General features: G+C 29.5%; 1 protein-coding gene and 1 long non-coding RNA gene across 3 annotated transcripts in view; one reads left to right on the top strand and one right to left on the bottom strand.

Annotated features, from left to right (window-relative positions):
* LOC107069813 (homeobox protein araucan) overlaps window positions 1-12,222 on the top strand; it is a 121,792-nt gene extending 109,570 nt beyond the window's left edge. For both annotated transcript variants that reach the window (XM_015327421.2, XM_015327422.2), the window contains exon 7: window positions 7,799-12,222. The gene's annotated coding sequence lies outside the window, so the exon portion shown is untranslated. The remainder of the gene's footprint in view (window positions 1-7,798) is intronic.
* Window positions 1-13,234, bottom strand: part of LOC149033549 (uncharacterized) — a 106,497-nt gene that overhangs the window by 83,838 nt on the left and 9,425 nt on the right. The gene's annotated exons all lie outside the window — the stretch shown is intronic.

Genomic DNA, 13,234 nt, shown 5'->3' on the forward strand with positions numbered 1-13,234 from the left:
ATGAAAAAAATGATTCCAACAATAACATAGATCAGTTGGTAGACGTTAACAGGATGAAAGTGGACAAAGATCGGCCTTGTCTCACCTTTCACATTAGAGATCTCGAGCGAAACGAGGTGACGACGAAGATTCGCTTGAATCTTTTCCTAAGAGTCGGCTTCTGCAACGCAAAACTCGTCGTGGATTGGGGTGGACGTTGTTGCTTTCGTAGGATGGCAAAAGTCAAGAAAGAAAGAAAGAAAGAAAGAAAGAAAGAAAGAAAGAAAGAACGAAAGAAAGAGAAAAAGATAAAAAGCAAACAAGAAGGAAAGAAAGAAAGAAAGAAAGAAAGAAGCATCCTTTTCGGAGGGAGCCGGGTGTTAGCCGGTACTCCCTTATCTCGTGGCGATCTGATCCTAATTTATAGCCGCGTCCCAAATAAACTAGTTTTCGCTGTCGTCACCTTGCCTCTTCTCTCATCCCCCAAACCCCTCACCTTTCAGTATCCCAACGCGGAGAGACCGTTGTTGGTTCCTCGTGCCTACCTTGGTCGCTTATAATGCTACTCTCCTCATCCTTCTCAAACAAACAAACACACATACACACACACTTTCTTTCTTTCTCTTTTCCACTTTCAAGCATCTTGATCTTTCATCCTCTTCCCTGTGTTGCCCCTTCGTTTTCCTACTATACAAACGGACAGGTATACGAGAGCATAAGGACCAAGTTTGCAACAGAGTACCTTTGGCAGCACCTACCAAGTAGAGACTATCTTCTTTCCTTTGCTCATCTTCTTATTTTTTTCTTTTATTTTTCGTCTCTTCTTCCTTTCGATCGAAAAGAAAGAACAAAACAAAAATAAAAAAGAAATAAAAACACAAGAACAACAAATAAAAGGTGAAAAGAGGAAGAAACGTCCTGCCTAAGACGTCCAGCCCTGTAATTGGCAATTAGCGTGAGGATATTTAATTGCCATTAGGGTAGATGGTGGGCTGGTTTGGAGAACCTCAACCTCAGTTACCTTACCTTACCTTACCTTACCATACCTTACCTTACTTTTGACCCAAAGCACAACAACTCAACACTTTACCTCTTACCATATTTACACGATCTAACTTTATCTGCATAAAATTCGCGACCACCAGTTGGGAAGCAACATTCGTGAACGAAACTCGTCCCGAATACTTCGAACCAAGCAGAGAGAAAGAGAGAAAGAGGATAGGCGATCTTTTTAACGGCTTTAAGATTCCAGGAGGATTCAGGTGTCTCCTTAATAAATCCTACCAACCGTTCTCGCGATTCCTACCCTCAAACACCTCCTCCCACCCCAAACCCTAAAACTCTCATCCTTTTCCCAGCTTCCCCTAACCCCTTACCTCACTTTCCTTTTCTTTCAATCTTCATTTATTTCTGTTTGTGTTGTTTTTTTTAGCTAATTCAAAAATACTTTTTTCAAGAAAGGATCTGACAAGTTCGCGTTTTTGAAATTCTCGATGTTTTAACGAATACTAAGGACCAACAATTTACAGTGTCCTTCTTTGTCCTAGACCCCTCACTCCCTTGACACAACTCTAAGCCCATTTTTGTTTAACCTCGAAAAGAAGAGAACTATGTTTGAACGTGTGTCGTTGTTTAGACCTCGTTTCTTCTGGTTTATTACACGTCCTAACAGAAGATCGTGAGATTTGTTTATCCCAAAACGGTAGCCTAAAGGGGATTTACCTTGCATTTCGTTTCCTTCTTCTGAGTCGTTCTCTTTTCATTTCGTTTCTTTCCTTTCCATTCCTTTCCTTTCCTTTCCTTTCCTTTCTGTTCTCATTCGTTTCGCAAAAGCATCGCTAGCAGACGACTTTTCTGGCTACCTGCGTAACCGGAGAACTTTCAATGCTCGGGGACCACCGTTTTGCATCCGGCTCTGCCTGTCCAAACGATTACTTATTATTTTTTGTTTTGTTTTTTCTTTTATGTTCTTTTCTTTTTTGGATTTCTTCTTTTTTTTCTCTTCAAAAAAGGAAATGATGAATAAATTTTGTTTTATTCGGGGTTGGAGTACTTCTTTGGAATGGTAGAACGTTTTTGAGTGGTTTGTCGTATTTTGTCATTTTCCGATTGATTTATTTTCCACATTATTTGTATTTTTGTTAATAAATTTTAAATATTTTAAAATCCAATTTGTCGTAGAATTGAATTAAAATATTTGCAATAACGATGTACATAAAAAAGAAAATAATGCAATTAATTGAAACATCACGTTACCGAATTAATTTTTATATTTAATACTTTTGAACTTTTAGTTTAACATTTGTTAGGATTCAATTTATTGATAATTTTTATTGATAAATAATGCAATTGTTGATAAACAATTTAAAATTTGGTTACAAAGATCTTCTTTGAATTACACACGTAATCTTTAAAAATATGAATGAACTAACTTGTCGAATTTCATTCGAATTCATTCGAGATTTTAAATTAAAAAAAAAACACACACACACAAACCCATAAATCATGTATAATTTCATATAGATCTCCATCGATTATTAACATTCACAGGAACTTAATCCTTTCCCAAAAAAAAAAAAAAAATAAATTTACAACTTACACATATTAGATCACGCTAATCAAATAAATCATATCTCTTACAAAACTATGCAGCATAATTCTTCAATTCTTCAATAATTCAAAACTATTAATAAAATAATATCCAATGGTTATCTCTCTCTATTTCTTTTTTCGATAGATAAATAATCAAGAAATTCCAGCTAGAAATCTAGAATTCATTAAAAAAAAAAAAAAAAAAATAAAAAAAAATAGACGAACACACGTTAAAACGAAACGCAAAAGTATTGTCCAAACGTGTGTTATCAGACGTTAATTCATCGATCTTACAAGTTGATATACAAACTTTTAATAATTCCACCAAACGTGACAATTTTCACGTTCAATAATAACAATAATAATAAATTTCCGATAACAAGATAAGCCCCTTTCCATCCCTCCTCCCCACCACACCCTTCCCCACTCTTCAGACACACACGTCACGTTTCCTGTTTTTATTAATAAATTATTCGCATTAAAGTGTGAAAGAAAGAAAGATAGAACAAAAAAAGAAGAAAATAAAATAAAAAGATGGATAGAAGATATTCGTGTGTCAACGTTTCACGTGATCAATATAAATAGTAATACACTCTTAAAATAATCATACGAATATGTATGTGTATGTGTTCGAATACCAGAAATAATTTCTAATACCTGTTCATCTCATTCTCATTCACTTCTATTATACTTAATTCTCATTTTATTTCTCTATTCTATGTTTTCTTTTTTTTTTTTTTTTAATTTATTTTTTATTTATCGTATCTTTCAACGGATATCATTATCACATGGATGTTAGAATAACACATGGTGTACCTTGTCGAGAATAATTGTTATTAACCATACAGACGATTTAGAAGCTTTTATTAAGATAACGATCATTTGACTTGCTCGTAATTTCACGTACGATTCTCATCCGTGATATACGTTTACGTTAGAAAGAGCATATGCTTTTATACACACATATACATATATAGATAGAGATATAAATATACATAGAAAACATGATGTATATTAAAGTATGTTAAAGTCCAGGTGAAATTCATTTTATTGTCACTGCAAACCCACTGTCTTACGAACTAATCTCAAACTTTTATTTATCTTTATCTTTTACCATAAAATGTGTTTAAGGTGTTAATATTACTAGTGTATAGTTCGCATAGTTTTTTTTTTCTTTTTTTTTAACTAGGATCTTCTATAAAAAGGTAGGAAAGTGATACGTACATTTATGTTACGTGTAAATACCAAAAGTTTTCAACTCATTTGACACGGTGTATCTTTCAAAACGAGATTCGGGGGAGGGAGGGGGGATTTCTAATGTGAGTATGTAAAAATGTTTTTAACTGGTAGTCTTATCGGTGCAACATGAAATTTAAACGATGTGGTATTAACAAATGTCTACTTTTAAAATGATTGGTTGGTTTAAAAAGATAGTGTTGGTAACAGAAAGAGATAGAGATAGAAATGATTAACGTTTTAGTATGGTATCGAGTCTCGCAACGTTTCAATAATTTTTGGGGAAACATCCGTTAGAGATAATAACGAATGGATTTATAAAACAGGTTCTTTTATTTTCGTTTTTTTTTTCTTTCTATTTTTTTGGTTTTTTTTTTTCCATCTGTGTGTCGCGTGTCCCTATTAAATTTCTTAGAATCGATGAGCTAACTTTTAGTTTCTAGTAATTCTCTTCTTCTTCTTCTTATTTTTCTAATTTTTTTATTTTTTTTTTTATATATTACAAACAAATTAACACAAATTGACAATAAGTATTTATCATTTGTTTAAAATCTAAAAGTAATAAAAAATGATTACAAACTAAATATAAATCATTAAAATAATAACAAATTAATATCAATATAAATGACACCAACGAATTATTACAAAATAAATACAAATCTTAGAAAACTTTAGAAACATGATTGATTACAAATGTCAATTTTATTTGAAAAAAAAAAATAAATAAATAATCATTGATCAATAAAATAATGAAAAAAATATGATTACCAAAAACTAACAAGATAGATCCTTTCATTAATGACAAATGATTATTCATTTTCGTTAATCCATATCATTTGAAAGTATCCATTAAAAGCAACTCAACTTTCTCGCCTCTCTAACGTCCATTAACTTGATCGAAGTTAATATCTCATCGAGTCATTTTGGTAAAAAAGCGAGTCGCGCAAAAGGATTCTTGCTCAGCGTGTGTCGTAATACTTGTATTCCGTTCTCTCCACGAGTTCAAGATTTATCCTTTCGTGAGATGGAGACGAAAAGGGTCTCTCTGCAGTTTCTCTACGACACAAACACACATACACATACACATATATATATATATAGAGAGAGAGAGATACATTGTATCTTTTTCTCTCATTCTCGATCGAGACGATCGTCCCGGTTGTCACTTGGGAGAGACAGGGAACCTCGTTCATGAATATTCTAAAGGTTATTTTGACTTCGATTGGTAGATTGGTAGAGAAGTAAGTATGTGGGACTCCAACTGTGTGTTATAGAAACTCATTTTGTAAAAAGGGCTTAACTTATCTACGTATAATTCACATTTCTAAAACCTATCGTTTTGATTTGATATTTTCTTTTATTTTTTTTTTCTTATTTTATTATTATTTTCAAATTCGAATATACAATTTATTGGTAGACATTGTGTTAAGTATTAAAATGAATCGTTTGATATATGTTAAAGTCAAAGTAGAATGGACATAAAAATTACGAAGATAAAAAAGAAAGAAAAAAAAACAACAGAGAGATAGAGAAAGAAAGAGAAAGAAAAAAAGGGACATTGAAAAGTATACCTAGTGGTGAAGAATAACGGATGCTTATTAAATTCGTTGTTCATGAAAATGACAACTACGGTGTATCCGCACTACACGCGGTAGGATACTCGAACCGACTTGTCGCATAATCGCGTGCCATTTGTCATACGACTCGTGTCATTTCGCTTAGAGAACTTGACGAGCTCACTCGAGGACGAATAACCTGACCTAAAGAGAGAGTAGATGTGACAGAGAAATAGAGAGAGAGAGAGAGAGAGAGATAGTGGTCAAAATAACGACGTGGATAGAAAAAAAAAAAAATCAAAATAAAATAGAAAACAAGCGAAGGATGAATAGCTTTTCATATGTTTCAAAAATATTCACTGTATATATATTTTTCGTTTGAATTATTCACATTCCATGCAATATTCCCATAAATTCTCACTTTTTGTTTAACACTAAACGTGACTGATATTAATAATATTTAGAACAAATATTATTAAATTATTATTATATATTTCATGAATTTAACTTGAAAATATTATTTATAACAAAATTATATTTATATAATATATAATAATATAATATTAGTAATTAAATATTAATATATATATAAAGTTCTATTATATTAATAATGTAATATAAAATAATATTTAAATAAATTATATAAATATCATTTCGTATTATATATAATACAAAATTAAGTAGATACAAAAGTAATTTACAGAAAAAATAATCATCTATGTTGATTCTGTAATATAACTGTAAAAACGAGTTTAGGGGGTACAGAAAATTCTGAAGTAGGGGAAATATTACTTGCAACAATAATACGTATATAATTTTAATTTAAAACAATAATAATTAATTTAAAAAATAATTCATAAAACAACAACCTATTCTAATATCAATTTTAAAAATCCAAAAATACAGTTAACCTCTCTCCTATCATTCTCTCTTCGACTATTGTTCTCTTTCATAAAATAAAAAAAAAACAATGCAAAGAACAAATAAAAAATTAAATAAATAAATAAATAAATAAATAAAAAGAAAAAAGAAAAAACTTTAAGAAAGGTTGTACTTATGTATCGGGTGTGTCGATCGTATTGGAATGTATGCCGGACATGTCCACCCGGTGAGACACAGTAATCGTGGTATCGATATAAAGGTATGCGTGCAAGAGGTTTTAGATCCACACCATACAGTGGCAAACACACATTATACCAACACAAACCTACATAAGTATATATATATATATATATATATATATATGCAAAAAAAAAAAACATAGTAATACTCTGTTAAGAAGTTAGACGGTGTTTTACTGTTCGACCTTTTTGTTTTACCCCCACTCCAACTTATGTGCGTTTAGAGTAGCACCTCTCTAAACCGGTTAGGTTCCTAACAGTATCAACAGTATCACTACTGATCCGCCTTCTTGTAATTGCGAGTCACACGATTGTGTTCTTATACTCTATAACGTTAGATAAAATGATAGAAAAAAAAAGAAAAAAGATAAAAATATAAATAGCATGAACGCGCGTGCACAGAATTGTTTATCTAACCTACCTAATCGGTTAAGACTAGAGAATGATTTTAAATGCGGATCTCAAATTCTAATCGTACTATTCTATCGATAATTCGACCTTTGAACTTTTACTTTGCCAATGCTCGTTAAAACTTACTTCAATTTTACCCCCATCGAGATAGTCACGTGATTATTTACATATACATATATCTATATGGTATTATAATGTTTCTACGTGTGTATGTATATATGTGTTTAGAAAGAGAAGTAGATAATAATAGGCCTGTAATGGATGGAAATTCGACTCATAGGATTGCAAACTTGTATCCTACGTTCCGGCTTCCTTTACTGATTCGTAATTGGAGCGAGAAATAATATATATTACAACTGGTATTACAACTGATAATACTGGACAATCATCTTACTGGATTCATAAATGTTGACGGAATAATAATGAAATATTTAAAACCAATTTGTCTTAAAAGTTTCGAAAGAAATTGTGCAGTTATTTTTTTTTCATGTAAAAACTGAGGTTAGAATATATTATTGTTGTTTAGTCAGATAGATTTTGATCAAACTAAACACCAGTTTGTTATCATTTCGTATTTCTATTATATTATTGCGCTCACTATAACAAATAACCCATAAAAGAATAAAAATATACGAGCTTACTACGTTAAAGGTTAGAATGACTTGTAACCTCCATAGAAATATTTGTAAAGTTGTACGCATGCGTACAACTCGTATTCCGAAAGTTCCTTCAAACTCACCCACTTGCACAAACAACTAACCCCACCTTCTACTTTCTCCACCCCTTTTTCATGAATAGTATAACCTAATTAAGGTTATCAATAATTATTTACTTGAAACTACGAATGAATTGAAAATAACATCGAACAGATTAAAACGATTTTTATGTTTTCTTTTATTTCAGGTTTAAAAAACAGTACCGTGATGGAACATGAACGTGACAAGGACGGGAAACAAGTTAAAAGAAGTCAACAATCTTGGGATTGCAAGTACTTGCAATCCTCCTACGATATCCTGAAATTTATTGTCGTTATCTTGGCACGAATGAAAGTGGAAAGAGGACAGAAAACGTAGTAAAAAGGAATCAGAAAGCTCGATTTTCGGTATCCATAAATCTAACCCTTGATCTCCGCAAGGTGTAAGGATTGGACTATTGGGGACTAGGAGGGGTAAAGTAGAGTGAGAAATGGGTTACTAAGAATAGGGGGGTGGTAATGGCTTAGAGAAGATTTAGGAATTAGAGGAATTACGTTGAAGTGCCTGCACGTGCACGAGTAAGCGAGAAAGAACAATGAAAGTTAGGTCAAAGAAGAGAAAAATAAAACTGATCAAATAAAAAGACTATTCATTCGGGATTGAAAATTATGAATATGGTATTGAAGAAAATATCAAGGTCAGTGATAACCGTTCTTGTTCGTCGCATATCGAACGATTGATTAACTTCACCTATACTCTTGTCGACATAATAGTTGTAAATATAGATAAAAAAAAAAAAAAACAAGAAAAGGAAACAGAAAAAAAAGCAATTGAAACCGGGAAAATAAGAGCAAAGAATGAGAGAGGGGGTGGATTAGGTTGAGAGGGGTTTTTCTTTTAAGAGAATTCGATCAATTAGTCGTGCAAATCTTAAACCCTTAAATCGGCCATAGCAAAAGGTATACTTTTTAAATGAAATATCTACAACGGGCAACGTGCAAAGTATATAGAAATAACAACTTCCGGATATTATTAATTATTATTCGAAATGCGCCTATGTAAGTCCGAACGGGCCAAAGATCTTCTTCGTTGATACTCAACGAGTGTGTGTGTGTCTGTATTACCATAAGTGAAAAAGAGATAGTTAATTAAAAAAAAGGAACAATTCAATATCCTGGATGAGAGTATAATACTAATAATCGTATTACGCGTTATTATGATGGGGAATTGTACATGGTGTTGTTTGTTTGTTTGTTTTGATTATTTTGTTTAATAATCGAATAATACGAGGTAAAAGTTAGACAAAACAAAAACAAAAAAAACAAATTTTCTTGTGTTTCGTCAATCATTGTTACGATTATTATTATTTTATCGATGGTTTTGGTCGACCAAGCCTCTCGTGGGCCATCAGCTTTCGAAGAACGGAGATACCTGGACTACTGGCTACAACAAATACTACTACTTCAACTGCTAACTAAAAAAATACTACTACTACTACTGCTACTACTACTACTATTACTATTACTACTACTACTACACTATTACACTACTACTACTACTATTACCTACCTACCTACCAACTACTTACATGCCTAGATACCTGTTACTGGACTTTAAAGCACGAAATAATGAACTTTTCTAATAAAGTGTAATTATATCTCATTTGACTATCACATCGACTCTTTTTCAAACACGATTCGAATTAATTATATATATATGTATGTATGTATGCGTGTACACAGTAATCCTTTCATTTACACGGATTCACAATCCATGATGTGTTCACCTTGGATTACGTGAAAACACTAATTTTGGGGATTTTCTTATGATAGTTTAATTTTATTCATAAATTTGTTAATTAGTTGGAATATAAATATAAATTTGAAAAATGTGGAACTGGTTTCTTATTTTAAACGATTTTTTATGATTCAATCTACTCACTGTTTCCTTCATTTTTTTTTTTTTTGGAACTAATTAAACGCGTAAATTGAGGGATTACTGTATATATAATTATATTTAATGAATTATATAAAGTAATTGTCTCTGAATATGAAACACTGTAACACATTCAGGGTTTGTCAGTCTACAAAATTAACTTAAATTCTTCCAAATTTAGGTTAGTTTCAGTGATTCATTCGCCATTTTGAGTCGTTTCATTTTTTTTTCAACTTTGGAATTACAATTATAGGTTAATCAAGACAAATATTTTATTTTTTTTAAGCAAACAATCTTATTCGCGATTAAATAGATTTTTTTTTTCATTTAATTAACAGTTTTATTACAATTTTTTAAATAATTTGTTTCTATTTGGATCATAAAAAAATATTCGATATTTCGAATGTGATTTACGTACAAAATGTGAAACATAAAACCAAAAAGGTAACAAAATTAGTTTCAAAACCAGTGAAATTAATTTTAAATATTTGTCAATTGACATTTTAAATATTCAAAAAATATACAACAATATTTTTACAGTCGTTGAAAAATATTGTAATTTTAAACGAAAAATTTGATTATAACCTACAATAATTAATCAATTTTATTATTTACTTTAACACAAAATGATGAAGAATCGAATTTATTTTAAATAAATGATTAACAATGGAATTTATTTAAAAAAAAATGATTTAACAAGCATGTTTCATTTTAGAGAACGATTACAATAATATATGTAAATATAAATATTAAAATAACAAAATCATCACATTGAAACGCGTATTACACATGTGAACACACACGAAACAATGTATACTACACACATAATATATATATATATAAATATAAACAAAAGTGGATTATAAGAATGGGGTGAAGTATACGAACGCGACACACACAAGCGTCGATTTACTATACCGTAGAATATATTTATAGATAAGGCTGTACCTACACACACACACACACACAACAAAACATACTTACTCTCGCTGAATGTCGCGAATTATCATCGAGATTAAAGCTCCTTATGAACAAATACACACACACGCACACAAATACACATATACACAATATTAAAAAAGAATAACATTTTCGTGAATTCCGCAATCGCAGAACGTACTCGTGTAGATAAAAATGAAAATAAGAAAATAAGAAGATAAATCATTGGCGCAGATGATGAAAGTGAGAAGGTTGAGGAGTGGGGAGAAAGATGAAGGAGTGGGGAGAAAGATGAAGAAGTGGGGAGCTGGAGTAAGAATAAAGGGTGGGGAGGAAGAGGTAAATAAAGATAAACGATCATAGATCGTTCAATTCGCAACGATGATTGAAATATTTTGTGCACGGTTTACAAAATTGTTGATATTTTTTTATAACGGTATAAGGTTCTTTCTACTTTTTTTTTTATTTTTATTATTTTTTATTTTCAACAAAATGAAAAGAAAAAAATAAAATTTGAGAAGAAAAACAAAAAGAAAAAAAAAAGAATTTCGATTAGCAGTGATTTCGTCATCGTGACGTTTTCAGAAAAAAAAAAGATAAACAAAAAATTATTAAAAACAAGAAATAAAATAAAATAAAAATACAAATCCTCGTGGGGATTATTTATCAAGCATCGTTGCGCGTCGTAAGATTTGTTTAAACGAACAAACAAAAAAATATTAAAATAAAGTATAAAATAAATGAATAAAAAAGAAAAGAAAAAAAAAGGTAAAAACAAAAAAAGAAAAATACTAAACAGAAAATCGACTATCATTTTGTACTTTGGCATATACGATATAAAAAAATTGCGAGCTAGTAAAAGATAGAATGAATGAATGAATGAATGAATGAAAGATCGAATGAATGCTAGAATGAGTGAGAAAGAGAACAACAAATGTAAAAGAAAGAAAGAAAGAAAGAAAATGATAGAATGAATCTTCGTAAGTGTGTTGTAAATGGTGATGGTGTAGCGTAAAAAGAAGAAGAAGAAGAATAAAATAAAAAAAAAATTGTACATTGTTTTGTAAAGAATACATTTATTTATATCTGTGATAAAAAGAGAAAAAGGGGATAAAAGTAAAAGAAATGAAAAATGAAATAAGAACTAATTAAATAAAATTAAAATATGAATAAATAAATAAATAAATAAATAAATAAATAAATAAAATGAATAGAAAGATCACAAAGTGTTGCGATATATATTATAAATAAAAATAGGTTGTACGTATACACATATACATACACACACACACACACAAGCAGACAGCAGACAGACAGACACAAACACACATTACATACGAATTGTCGCATATAAACACACTTTTTACACGCATAAATTACATATGTGCGGGGTAATAATCTGACGAGAACGTTTTACGGTGCTCGTGAAAATTCACTTACACACACGCGTAATATATCATATTAGTTATAATTATTGACGAACAATGTTCTTTTTGTACATAAGCAGAGTATAGAACTTGATGAACGGAGAGGTTCGATTTATGACGTTTAGATCGATCATTGTTTATCGATCTTTTAGGTGCAAGGTTGTTGTTAACATTGAAATATAAATGAAATGAAAAATAATATTAAATGATAAAATATAAATAAAATTGTAATTAAACACTGTTGCACCTACGTCATTGAACCTATTTGTTGTGAATATATTATATAAAAAATTATTATATATAAATAAATAAATAAATAAATATATAAGTATATATATATATATATTATATATATAAATATTATACATACATACAGTACAGGTATTTAGGTAAACGTGTACACATTATTAGATGAATAAGTTTCATTCGGTTGATCGTACGAATTCGATTGTAAATTAATTAATGAAAAAATTGTACATAGCTCTAAATGTGAATATAGACAGATGTATCTATTATTAATATTATTATTATTATCTCATCATCGTCACCAATATCGCATTATGTTGTTATTATTATTATTATTATTATTATTGCTATTATTATTATTATTATTATTATTATTACTATTATTATTATTACTATTATTATTATCATTATTATATTATTATTTTATTATTATAATTATAATTATAATTATTAATTATTATTATTATTATTATTGTCTACTACATTATAGATTCATATTATATTAAAAAGGAGACTATTATGTTGTATGTGTCAATTTTTATTTTTAATGTACTTTTTTTTTTTACAAATCCCTTTCTTTTACCATCAAACTGAATTATTGAATAATTATTAATAATTATCGAATTTCGATTATTTTTTCTTCTCTTTTTATTTTTTAGTTTAGAATTATTTTTCAATTTCGTAGCGAGTTAAATTTACATTTAATTATTGCAAGGAAAAATGGGTTTATAAAAGAAATAAATTTTCTATACAGAAATATTGACAATTAGATGTTTTTTAAACTTGTATTTTATAAATGGAATTACGGAATCAGAGATTTCAATGCTAGGAGAAGAAACGTTTAAGCCAATGAAGTTTAATGATTGTATCAGATTTCTTGAAAGAATTCAGGCAAGTTTTATTTTTATCATTAAAAAAAAAGAAAAAATTATGAACATCTGTGATAAAATCGAAATTCTAATCTCAAATTAGAAAAAAGAAAAGTACGTAAAAAGTTTTTTTTTCATAATTATTGAATATTTTGTTCATATTTATGATGTAAAATCGAAAAAGAATTATGTTTCCATATGTTTTTTTTTAGTTACAAACATTTTACA

The sequence above is a fragment of the Polistes dominula genome, unplaced genomic scaffold (genome assembly GCF_049000335.1).
Source record: "Polistes dominula isolate Pdom_NZ unplaced genomic scaffold, Pdom_raw_medaka contig_32, whole genome shotgun sequence".
In the NCBI taxonomy this organism is placed as follows: domain Eukaryota; kingdom Metazoa; phylum Arthropoda; class Insecta; order Hymenoptera; family Vespidae; genus Polistes; species Polistes dominula.